The following is a 13,671-nucleotide window of genomic DNA, read 5'->3' on the forward strand; positions in this document are numbered from 1 at the left end:
CTACTCTTTTCAAAGAGGTCTTTTTTATGTGAAAAAATACATAAAAATATACTTTTGGGGGATGTATTATATATTAACTGTTCGACTGTGTTTGCTTTAGTTTCCATGACATTCTTATATGAAATGCATTTTTACAATTACACATGTTCTAAAGTAGTATTCTAACACATGATTTATCAAAGAATAGTACTGTAGGCATCATTTGACATTCATGACAGATTTGACATACACACCTACTGAAGATCATTTTGGCAAATTTAGTTAAGTTTTTGAGGATAAAACAAAAATTGCACTACTTCACTACTTCTTAAGAGCTGTATTTAAATATGGCAATATAAAGGATAAAAGTGGCTCTTTTAGTGACAAAGTTAGGGATTAAATATGATCAAAAGTGTAAACCTAATGTGCCATGCAAAATGTACTCAATGTTAAAATTCAACGACACGACACCATAGTATCCTGAACATTTTTCTACTTGACTTTGTCTTAAGACTTTTGTGCATTCCTCCTAGAGTCCTCAACCTCTTAAAACTGAAGTGCCCTGGGGTTTAGTCCTTGGTTCTAATCTATTCTCAAGCTCCACTCACCTTTTTGATGAACTAATTCATTACCATAATGCGAAATGCCATCTATAGGCCAACGATTACACCCATTTTTTTCCAGCTCATACTTCATTCCCAAACTCTGGCCTCATAAATCCAGCTGCTTTCAAGATAGCTCCAATTGGATTTTTAGTAGATAATTCAAATCATCACATAACGAATTGTACTCCTGATCTTTCTGGCCAAACCTGTTCCTCTAGCAACATTCGTCATTTTATTTGACGGTATCTTCATTCTTTCAGTTTAGAGGCCAAAAAGTTTGGAGTTCTCCTTCATTCTTCTTTTCTTTTCATGTTTCATATCCAGTGCATTAGGAAATTCTGCTGCCTTAGTCTTACTAGTGTTAGATGTAGGATGTAACAATTCCTCACCACCCCTACTGCTACCTATCCTTCTCTGAGCCATTATCCTCACTTGCCTGGATTATGAAATAGCCTTCCTACAGCTTCTCCTGGTTTTGTCCTTCCCTTCACACTTTCTGCGAAACACAGCAGCTAGAGTGATCATCTTTAAATGGAAGGCAATTTATCTCACTCCTCTCCTCTTAAGATAGTGCAACATTTTCACTCAGTATAAAAGTCAGATTTCTAATAATGCGCTGCAATGGCCCAGTTGCTCTCTCACTTCGTATTTCTCTACTCTCCCTCTTGATCCTTCTGCTTCGTACAAAATGGCACCATTGCTGTCCCTTCCTTCAACACACCAGGAATACCCCAGCCTCAGAGGACTCTGCACTGATTCTTCCTTTCACTGGATCCTTCTTCTCTCAGCCACTTTTGTGTCTACTCTCTTCCTTTAAGTCTTAGTTCAAACGCTGTATTTCTGTTAAGGCTTATCCTGACCGCCCTGTTGAAAATTGCACTCTGCTCCCTCTTTGGCGTTCCAAATGCCCTCTACCCACCTCTACTCTTTCCTTGTTCCACAGCATTTATTGAGAACTCCTGTTTTGTACTGTTCTTATTTTTTGATGTCTGTCTCCTTCCACTGGAATGTAAACTCCACAAGGACAGGGATCTTTGCATTCTGTTCAGTGCTCTGTCCTAAAGAAGACCTAGTTGAGCATCTGGATATATTAGTTTGCTAAAGAAATATTTGCTAAATGAACAAAATATAGAAAGTTTAACAGTAATTGTATCCTCAGCCTGGATCAGAATTGCAGATACAAATAGAATTTTCTTAAATTGTGTTTTATTAATGCACCTTCATATGAAAGCACTGAAATTACTTTGAGTGTGTAATGAACTAACTCCCCACCTGTAAGGAGCCACTCAAGAGCCACTCAAACCATTCAAAGTTGAGTCAAAACTGGTCCTGTATGTAGCAGAGTCTGTGCTGGTTGAATAAAGTAGCAAATGTGCTTGACATAAAGAGATCGTCAAATGGAACCAAGTTAGCTGATAGCTATGGCATCTGTATAGGTGCAAATTGTTGCAAATAAAATATGACACAGGCAAGGCAATATAATTTCATTGCAGAAATACAAAAGCACTCTTTCATTCAAACATATATATTAATACATTTCTTAAACAGCCTTCCCAAAGGATTGTGGAGATAAAGACAGAAAGAAATATACAAGGAGGGTGCTATTCTATAGAAAGAGAATTGCAAAGGGTGAGCACTCATAAGTCATACCATCTTTCCAAGATTATTTTATGATCTTTTTCTCCAGAGCAAAGCTAAAAGTGTCTTATTATAAAATTGTACATGAGAGGACAAAGAATTAAAAAAAAATTGCTGTTGTCAAAACTCATACCAGTAATTTTTCCTTGTTAACAGAACCTTATCTATCTACTTATGTATCACCTAGCCACATTCCCCATGGCATGCATTTTGATTAGCTCAAGCTAATCTGGTGAATCCATTCCCTTGACAGGGCTAATGATGTTCATGAGAAACTATTCTGGCCAATTATAGAGGAAAGTAATTTCATTGGAATCTTCTGATCCATTTATCTCACTCACTAGATTTTTTACAGTAATAATTTAGTTTAGTTTAAATAAAAATGGAATTGAAGCATACATACAAAATATTCATACTTCGTTGGAGAATAGTAAATTGAATTTTCATAAAGAGAACAAACCCAGGTATCACCAACCATCTCAAAAATCGGAACATTACAAGTATCCTGGAAGTCAGTGGTCTGCCTCCACAGTTGCCAACACATAGAAACTAGACTTCTAACACTATACATTTGTCTTGATGGTGCTTGAACTTATATAAGTAGACTATACATTATTTGTTATTTTGTATCTGTTTTCTTTTGATTAACATTGTGTTTGTGTAATTCATCCATGTTGTTGAACATAAAAATACCTTTGGAAATTTTTTTATTCTCATAGTTGTATTTTATTCTATTATGTTAAAATACCATAATTTATTTATCCAATCTGCCGTTGATGGGTTTTTGGCTATCATGAGTAACATTGCTAACAATAATATTTAAACATGTCTTCTACAAAATATGCATGAATAAGTTCCCCACTGCCTCATTTCCTCATCTTTCTCTATGATCTCACCAAAACTTGGTATATTCAATTTCAGCCATTTTGGTAGTTTTCAAAGAGTTTAATTTGATTTGTTTTCCAAAAAACTTAGTAATATTGAACATTCTTTCTTTTTTTTCTTTTTTTTGCCATTGGGATATCATCCCATTTTGTATGTTGCCTAATAATTCTTTATATATTCTGGTTGGAACTTATTTATTATATACATATATAAATATAAATTATATTTAATTTAAATTTATTGTAATGTACATCAAAAATACTTTTCTGACACTGTGACTTGGCTTTTCATTCACATTAAGAATTTTAAACATCGTGAAGTTGGCCTGTAATGCCTTTTTCTATCTTCTTTCATTGTTATTGTATTGTCTTTCCATTTGGATGCACAAGCTATGTCAAATTGATTTTTGCTTATGGTTTGAAGTAGTGGCCCAAGTAAATATTCAAGTCATTCAGCAAAATTATTGAAAAATTATACATTTTCTACTGTACTGTAGTGTCTCTTTGCTATAAGCGACTATATCTGTGGATGTTTGTTTCTGGATTCATTATTCTATATGGTTTGTTCATTTATCTACCGTTCCGTTGATACTACACAATCTTAATTATTTTAGCATCATAGTATATTTTATTCTCCAGTTTCGGTTTTTGTATTCAAAGTTATCTTGGATATTCTAGACCAATTTGAATTTCTGTATACATTTTGAGTGGTTTTTTAATTTCACCAAAAAAAGCCTGGATTTTTTAAAAAGAATCGCATAAATGTAGATCAACATAAATGGGTGAATAATTGGTATCTTGACAATATTGATTGTTCCAATATGGACATATGATATATCACTCTAATACTCTCCAGGCGAAAATTTACAATAGTTTTTTAAGTGTGATGTTTACTATGGATATTTGTAGGTATTCTTAATTAAGTTAAAAGAATTTCTGTTCACAATTTGCTGAGTTTTTTATCATGAATGAGTACTGTGCATTTACTGTGGTTATTATTCTATTTTTCTTACATTGTACTAATGTTATGAATACAAATCTTATATTTCCAAAATAATTGTAATATATTATCATTTTTATATATCAGTGACTTTAATCTGCTAATATTTTGCTTAGATTTTTTAGCATCTAGTTTTATCAGAGAGACCTGCATACATTTTATTTACATGTAAAGTCTTTTTCAGATTTGGTATCAGGTTTATTTAAACCACACAAAATCAGTTGCAAGGATTTTTTCTTTTTCTCTTTCTGGAAAAATTTGTTTGACTTTGGTGTTATGTTTTCTTTACATTTTTGGGATCTATAAGTGAAGATGTGAGGACTTGGGGCAATTTATGGGGAAGATTTTTAGCATGGCTTCAATTCATATAAGAGATAGAAGAGTTTTTCAATGAACTTATCATTCTTGGTTAAATTTTAAAGTTTACTGGCCTGAGGTTGTCGTGATATTATCTATGGGATCCACAATGCTTTTTTTGTCTAACCTTCTTTAAAACTGGGGGCTTTGTTAGCTTGAGTCCTCCGACAGACACTAAGATTAATCAATTCTATGTTGAAATAGAATGAATTGTTTATTATATTGATAATATTTAGTATATAGACTTTTAACAGTAATGTACTGACAATAATTGCATTTGAATTTATTTTGAAATCTAAAGCTAGCATTCTTAGAGACAATTCCTTTCCTCCAGTGACCAACAAAACACTCATTTTCCCAGCCATTCATAGTTACTGTACCCTTGCAGATGCCACTTCCTGCAGAAGAAAATGATGTCTCACTCCATAAAAGTCAGTATGACTTCCTTCTCAGAATGTGGAAAATTTATCATAAACAAACACTAACACAAATCCTCCAAGACATCATCAAGAAGAAATCTACCAGGACTCTAATGCTTCTATCATGGGCCAGTGACTAATGCAGTAACACTTCCTCCTGTTAGATATAGTCTGTTCTACTGTAATCCTTAGAATGATTCCAATTTCTGTATCCACTCCATCTCAGCTAAATCTTTCTTGGCGTCTTTCAGAATTTTTGCTGCAAAAAATTGAAAATTCCCTTTCTTCTCCACTTCTGAATTTTATTTCCATCTCTGAGGCTCAGATGACAATTGGCTTCCACTAACACCATTTACTTTATGCTCCTTCAAGGGTAAGCATTACATTCTTTCCCATCTCATACACATCAAGGTTTTGATTCCAATGTCATTCCGATTATACTAAAGTCCCTCCCCTTGCTCCAATGAGGTTCATGGTTACACAATTACCTTCTCCTTCTTATTTCTGTCATTTACTTAGTTCCTTGTCACTTTTTCTCATTACTTAAAGACTTCCATTCGGGACTCCTATTCTCTTCCTCCCCCCACACAATTTTTCTGCCATCATCCTGGATGTGCTCACATTTCACGCTGATGGTCTATCCAATTCAGACCTTTCATTTCCTTGACCACCTTATTGTCAATGAAGTTATCCTTTCTTTCAGCTTGGCCCCTATCAATATTCAAAACTTGTCACTCACAAAATCACTAGTTAAAATATCACACTCCCCAGAAATGCTCTTTTATTCTTCAAGCTTCCAAAGCATTGCGTACCTTCAAGCCCTTTTTCTCACTCAAGAAGGAATCTGAAGTCCTGAAGAAATCTAGCTCTCTGAGGAATCACACTTGGACAGCTTTCACTGTAGGCCCTGCTCTGCCGCAGAGGTCTTTTCTCCGCGCCTTGGTTCTCACAACTGGAAATCCTGGTTTAGCTTCAGGCTTAATTGGTTCAAGGACTCAGTGATGTTATCAAGGACTCAGGTTCTTTCCATCTCTTTGCTCTCCCTTGATGTGGCTTCAACCTCGAGCTGGTTGCAGGATGGCTGCAGCTGTTTCGGGTTTCACATCTTGACACAACAGGGGAAATTGAAAGACCATCTTTACCTGCACTTTGTTTAAGGAAAATCCATCATTGCGTTTTTGTAGAGTATTGCAACAACCTGCTAACTAGTTTCTACATTTATAATGTTGTCTTCTCCGTGCCCATAATTGTCCATATAACAACTAGATCCAATTAGTAACATGTGGACATTTCCATCTCACTCACTTGCCTATAGTCTTTAAAGGTCTTTTCGTCACACCTTCCAAATTCTTCAAAGGTCTAAAGATACCTTTAAAACACGCCTCCTGCCAGACAGCCCAGTCTCATCACCAAACAATCTTCCTCTTGCTTTCTATCCTCATGAGCTTTTTTGTTTGTTTACTTATTTGCAGACAAACTCCCTTCTATTTTGTTGTCTTCTTACCTGCTAGACTTTATTGCTGAAATGTTCTTTTCTCCTGTCCCATGGTATTATTTTTACAGCTGGTAATTTTTTCTCACCAGTTTTCAGGAAATTACTCCAGGATTGGTGAAGTACCTGTATTTTATGCTCTCACTATACCCTCAGCCTTTCCTTTGAGATGCTTATCACAACTGTAAATGAATAATCATTTGTGTAATTCCTATGCTTAGAAATGTCTATCTCTTCCCATAAATTCTATGCTTCTTGAGAGCAAACACCATCTGTCTGTGTCATTCTTCTGTGTTCTCAGAAATAGTAGTATGTGATACATAGTAAAACATACAGACAAACATACACATATGTTGAAAATAGAGGTGAAAATAGTCAAAGATGATTTGTAGTTTCTACGGTACTAAAAAGATAATTTCTATTTGGTATTTCTAGCATATCTGCTTTCTGTTTACCACACTTCTCACACTGTTTCTACTTTTGCAACAGATAATTTGGCTCCCGTTTCCCACAGAAATGAATGGGCAACTGAAAACACTAATGTGGTTTCCTGTTTCCACAGGCGAGGTTATTTGTTTTTAAATCTCTTCTTTATTGTTCTCCCCTTTGGGGTTATAAATCTTACTTTTTATAACACCAAGTAAAGATATTGTATAATTTTCTCTGGCTGTATTTAGCATTCGTGTATAAAAGTAGAAATGATGAAACTTAAGTCCATCAGGGATAAAGTTTACCTTGGTGAAATAATGGAAGACCAGAGAGATAAGGAGAATAGGCTATTAGCAAAACAGCCATTGGATTGATGGTACACTGGGGCTTGTATAGATAAGGAAGAAAAACAGTCCATTAGGAGAGTGTAGGGGATAGTGTACAAGCGTAATTGGAATGAGGGAGAGACTGATAGATACAATGAAACGACCAGAGAGAAGAATAATTTTAGAAATGGATTTTAGTGATAAAATAATTCTGGATGATGACAGGATCTATTATTCTACCATGATGTGTAATGTAGGCTAGAGAGGAGTGGAGTTAAGTGACTAAATGGCTAAACTAGATATAAAATTTATTTATAATATACATAAATTATATTACATATAACACATAATATATTATATATATAATTGAAAGTGTATATGTGTGTGTGTGTATACAATATGGGATGGATTTAGAACATGAAAAAATCACCAAGTCCTTAACATAATATTGAGAATTGACCAATTTGACTATTTGGGGGCATTGGAACTTTATTCTTTAGTTAAGGCAATATTTTCTTCTATAATTAACAAAGTTTTCATTGCACATGGACAGAAAAACTCTCTAGAAACTTCTCTTTTGCCATTATAAAACAAGAAAAAATGTCTTTTTTGGGTTTTGAGGATTTGCAATTGAGAATCCTGCCTTTATGTTGTGATACTCTTTCTGTGCAACGACGTATTTCTCTAGAACTCACCAGGAGAGGGAGTTGGCATGTGTGTAGTGAATAGTGCTACCCTATACCTAATTGTCATTGTATTGACCCAGTTGTGTTATGATGTGAGCTGTCACCATAGAAGAAGAGGAAATTGGAAGAATACTTTGTGTATAAAGACATCAGTATGAAAACATATGAGCTACCTTCTATGGCTAAATTAATACTGTATGGTTGGAAGTATTTGCCTCATAACAAACAGATTCCATTTAATTATCATGTAGTCACATACATCAAATGTCTGAAATCCTCTTTTATGGAAGCACTTCTCAACTACAGTGCCAAAATAACGGATGATTTGTAAATAGTGATGGGGTAAATGGAGGGAAGATTTTCCGCTGCAAGGTCCTAAGGTGAATGGGATGTGGGAAAGCGCATCCTCCTCTTCAGAGGGCTACAGTAGCAGGAGAGACTCAGCCTACAGCCAGGGTTCAGTTAGATCACAAGTGAAGGAAACCTGGGAAAGGAAATTGAGGACAGCTGGTGCCCTTAGTGATGCCAGACCATGCACTGCCCAGGTCAGAGTGAGAAGACGTGGGCTAACAGGAAATGCAGTTTAATAGGACCAGATTAGATAATACATAAAACAGTATAGTGGTAAGCGTCTTTGTGATAATGAATGATCTGGGAAACTTGGACTTCTGATTATAACAAAAGTAAACAGAAATGTAAAGAACCAGCCTTTTAGATCTCTAAGGTAAACATTGTTAATCAGTAAAAATGAGAGAAGGTCCTAGTTTTCACAAACACTTCCGGTTCCAGAGCACCTCTTGAGAAGGACTACTGTCCTTAAATCCTATTCAGCATCGGATACAACCAATGAGCTCTAATTAAATACCTTCCCCACTTTGAAACTGATACTTGGTATAATTTGACAAATAGACTCAAATTTTAAGAGTAATCATGGATCTCTCCCTCTCTGTCTCACACACACACACACACAATATTTAACTTTACTTTTGCTCATGCACACTCACATATGCTTCCTTAAGTGGAATGGAAAGGAATGGGGTACCCTAATACTCTCTTGTGCTCATGGACAGCGGTTTAATTGTGGTGAGAAAACCCATTGGATCTAGAGAACTAGACCGCCTGGGTTCATATCTGTCTCTGCTACTTAGTAGCTTCATAAATCGGTAACCACACATAACCTTTCAACACCTGATTGAGTTTTCTCTTTTGTAAAATGGTGATGGTATTTCCAACACATTAGCATTGTTGCTACGCTAAACGAGGTAACACACAAAAAACAACTCGAGCAGTGTGGTGCAGGTGTCGATGTTCAATGAATATTAGCTCTTTTGTCTTGTTCTTGCATGCTGGGAGAGATTGCGATCTGCTCTCGTTGATACTTTCAGTGACACGGAGGGAGGCTGACAATGACAGAGGCTACCGAGTCAAGGAAGTTATTCTGCCTATTTTCAGCGTGATTTCGTCAGCAGTATAAGGAGCTGAAATAGATGGTTACTTTCAGTTCTAAGATTCTATTATTCCGTCACTAAGTTTTCATCTACAAGTAAAAGAAAAGAGTGATATTAGACAAATTACTGATTTATTATTCAGAATTTGAATATACACATTCAAAGAGAAAAAAATACTAAAGCAAAATACACACAGACACACCTATCTTTTCCAGAATCATGTAGATAACTATCTCAGCTATCATGTTTTTTCACAGGAATAATAAATATCATAGCATTACAGTAAATGATAAAACTTTGGAGAAAATATAGAGTGTATTAATGTACACGTCAGACATAAGAACACCTTTCCATAACTTGCATGTTAGCACGTCCTGAGGCATGCCTTATGCTGTCTCAAACCTTTCCTCATCAATTGAGGTGATGTAGGGTGACGTTTTCCTACTATTATTTCAGATTCCTTCTCTCCAAGCTATGTACTAGAAACCATTAATAGACAAGTTTTCATTCCGTTTTTATATACAATAGTTAAGCATTCATATTCAATTTTTCTGTAAGATGAGTGTTATTGCCCTTAAGCTATGCCTTGGGCTAGATCTTTTAATATTTTTTAAAATATAATCTTGACAATATTTTTACTTCCCTGGGAAGTATCTTAGGTATTCTGTTATTTAACAGTAATGAATAAATATATATATATATTCACACACACACACACACACACACATATATATAATTTAAATGTGTACCAATGCTAAATCTTATCTAATAAACAGATATGAAGGGACTTTTGATAATTATCTTTTAAAAATAAATTACTGCTGTATAGCACAAGGAAACAAATTCATTGTGTATAAATTTATACTGTCTTTTATATGGTAGAACAGTTTTCCAGCTCCCCTACAGCAGTGCTTCCTGAACTCCTGTACATTAGGGCACACGGAGAAAATGACGAAGATTGCTTAACCCTGGATTGAACTGCTAGAGTTGGCTACTTGTGGTTTGTCATTAAAAATCAATTCGTTTTGTGTATATTAAATAACTTTAAGAAGATAAAATATAAAACACATTATTGGGATAGTTGAATATGTGCCATGAACATAGACATAAACCTTTCACATCTGGTTTTATGCTGAAATGGCTATATTCAATGCTTACCCAGATTTTTAAGTGATTATATCTTCAGATTCTTCTTGGCAACTATCTTCAAGAAGCTCTGCATAAGCAGATGATGAAAAAATTATAAACCAATTTTTGCCACCATCCGAAAAATGAGGAAAATTATATTTAAAGAACCCATCATTTCTCTGTATTCTTCAGTTAGAAAAGAAATTTTAAATATTGATAGTATGATTAGACTTTGAATATAATGGAAGTATTTCATATCATTCATTCATTACGTTTACAGTGTTATTATAAAGGATGCAAATCAGGACCAGCCAACTGAAGAGACCTAAAGAGCAGGTCTAGCAGAGTCCTGAACACAGCATCCATGCTGTTTCCCTTTGCAATCAGGGCATATGACCCTCTTGGCACATTGTATGTTTACCCTCAGGAAGATCCCCCAAACTTCAGTGTCCAGAGTCTTTACTGAGGGCTCATTACCCAGGTATGATTGACTAAATCATTGACCATGTGTTTGAACTCAATTTCTAGCCCACACTCTCCCTCCCCAGAGATGGGGAGGCTAGACTGATAGCACATGGCTCAAAGGCCCAAACTTCTGATTATATGGTTGGTCTTTGGGGCATAACCTGCCCCCACTCGGAGTCACCTCTTTGGGATAAATATCAAAAGACCCACCAAGAGTCCCCTCATAGCATAAACTGTCAGAGCCCATGAATAATGAAGCCACTCCTATCACTCAGGAAAGGCCAGGGGTTTGAGGTTCTCCCCCAGGAACCCCAGGCAAAGACCAGACAAATTATTTATTATAACATGCTGACTTTAGGAGTATGGAAGCCAGACAAAACTGCTTCCCTCCAATCACAACTCCAATGTCAACATATCCACCCATCCTGTGTAATAGAGATTTGGGGCCTATAAAGCGGCATGTGCCACTGGATACAGGTAGAGACATTACAATATGCTTCCTCCTGTGGACCAGACAAGAGCCCAGGGGATGTTTTAAAGGGATTGGGGGTGTGTGTCAAGGGGGTTATGATTAGGAGCAGAACATGGCGGATTGTAAGAAGAGCTCAGCCCTGGGAAATTCCTAGGGAAATTAAAGACTGTCTTCAGTGAGCAAGTCCACTTTGTTCTTGCTGCAGTTAGCTGAGGAAGAGCCAAATGAATTAGTTGTCTCCACTTCAGCCCAGAGGAGACTAGGGAAGTAGGGAGCCTCTTTCGGGGGCCTGGGTAGGAAGCTGACAACCTGATTGTGTTGGTTTGCTCCAATAAGGATAACATACCTGGGACACAGCTGAAATTGGAATCGTCACATGATTAAGTTTTCAGTAGTCAATATTATTCTCCAAGACACATCTGTCTCCTCTAAGTATAAATACAGTACTTAAGGTGGATATAAGAATCATTACACCTGCATGTTTCAGTGCTTCAATGCTGATCTCGGTTTCTCTGATTCTCCAACAGAACATGATATATCTTCTGAATGATCATTACAATAGGAGGGGAATGATCCAGGGATTTCCACTTGAGTCTCCCTGTCCTGAAGACCCTCACTCCGTGATTGAGGGAGACAGGGTGAGTACTCTGCCATTTATTGTAAATCTATATGCACTATGCTAACTACTGAGGAAATAACTCAGTAACAGGATGAACAGGACGGGTTCATACTCTCATCTCTGACACTGGAACCAATGTGAGACAAGCTTGGAGCTGCGTCACCATGGCATTCAGAATCTCTCTAATTGTCCCTTAAATTTTGCTTAGTTCTCTTACATCAGTGCATTTACTCTGATAAAGATCACAGCTCTCTTTGAATATGAGTAAGAGGAACATTTACAGAATGCAGCTATGTTATTAAGGCCATATCTCAAGTGTAATTGGTGTCCCCTTCACTCAAAGGAATCTTGATATCTTAAAGATCTGATGGTTTCCTACATACACTGCATCCTTTGTCCAAGTTGAAATCAGTAAATTGATTGCAATGACAACATCTCCCATCTTTATTCCAACTATAGAGAATTAATAGTCTTTTCCATGTCATTGAAGATCCTTTCAAGGATGCTTGTTCTGCCTTCTCTAATGTATTTCACAAGGGTTTAGTAAAGAAAATTTTCTCTGAGTTCCAGAGAACAGAGCAAAGTGGTGGATGAGAAAGTACTTACGATAAATCCAGTGTAACATTTCCATTTATGTACTTCTGCAAATCCATTCTTTAATTGGCACTTCATAACCCTTGTCACATCACAGCAGCACAAATAGAAATGTTAGTATTGTTTGTCACACGGGGCTGCCAGCCACCCCAAGTCTTACATTTACTCCCATTCCATGGTCTGAGAGCACCATTATCCTTGTATACCTGGATACTAATAGGAGCACCCATGTATTCTATGCTAAAACAAAACTCAAATAATTCTATAATCCCAAATTCATTCATCACAGACCATCATGAGGCTAGATTTGACCAATCAACAAAGCAAATGAGACCCATTCTTACCATCTAGGTTAATCCAGAGTCTTGGCTAAGTGCACCCATATTAATAAATTCAGTCTCAAGTAGGACTTCGTTCCATCCTCTTTTGTCTAGCAAATTCAAAATCCATTTTTTGTACATATTCTTCAGGTTCAGAGTGATTTAAGTTAGCAAAATCTCAGTTTTCCTATCCTTAGTGAGAATACCTTGTAGTTTGTGCCTGGGTTATGCGAGCATCTGACCACAGTTATAGATCTAGATGGAATGTAGATGGTAGTCATGGGCCGTGAAGGAAGTTGGTATCTTCTTGCACGGTTACTGACTTAGGTGTGGTTGTTACATGGTCTTCCAGCAAGACAGGACTAGCATCTTCAGATTGCTGAGGAAGGGCCACTTTTGTCACTCATGGGGGCTCAGGGGAGTCTGGGATTGTTGGGTGCCTGGAGTTGTCTCATTTCTTTCAACTGTCATGATTTCAGTTCTATGGATTCCCATATTTCTTATTTATTTCCCATTTTTTTCACATAAGGAAACAGAAGAAGTTGAAAATTAAACTTCATGCACAGAAGATGCAAACTCTCTTTCGGAATTTTGTTCCAATACCTCTGAAACAAGTGATGAGTTTCATTCATTCAGAACTCCATTGTGCTGTGACGACAGTAAGCTAAGTAACTAAAACCCTAAGCCTAGTAATTTCCTCACATAACTTATCCAAGGCAGGTAGCACTATGAACACTCTGCGGTGGCCAATTTCAATCCACCAACATGACAAAGTAGAGAAGAAATATGCACAATAAGCCCTGGTTGGCT

This window comes from Equus quagga, chromosome 2, assembly GCF_021613505.1.
Source record: "Equus quagga isolate Etosha38 chromosome 2, UCLA_HA_Equagga_1.0, whole genome shotgun sequence".
In the NCBI taxonomy this organism is placed as follows: Eukaryota; Metazoa; Chordata; class Mammalia; order Perissodactyla; family Equidae; genus Equus; species Equus quagga.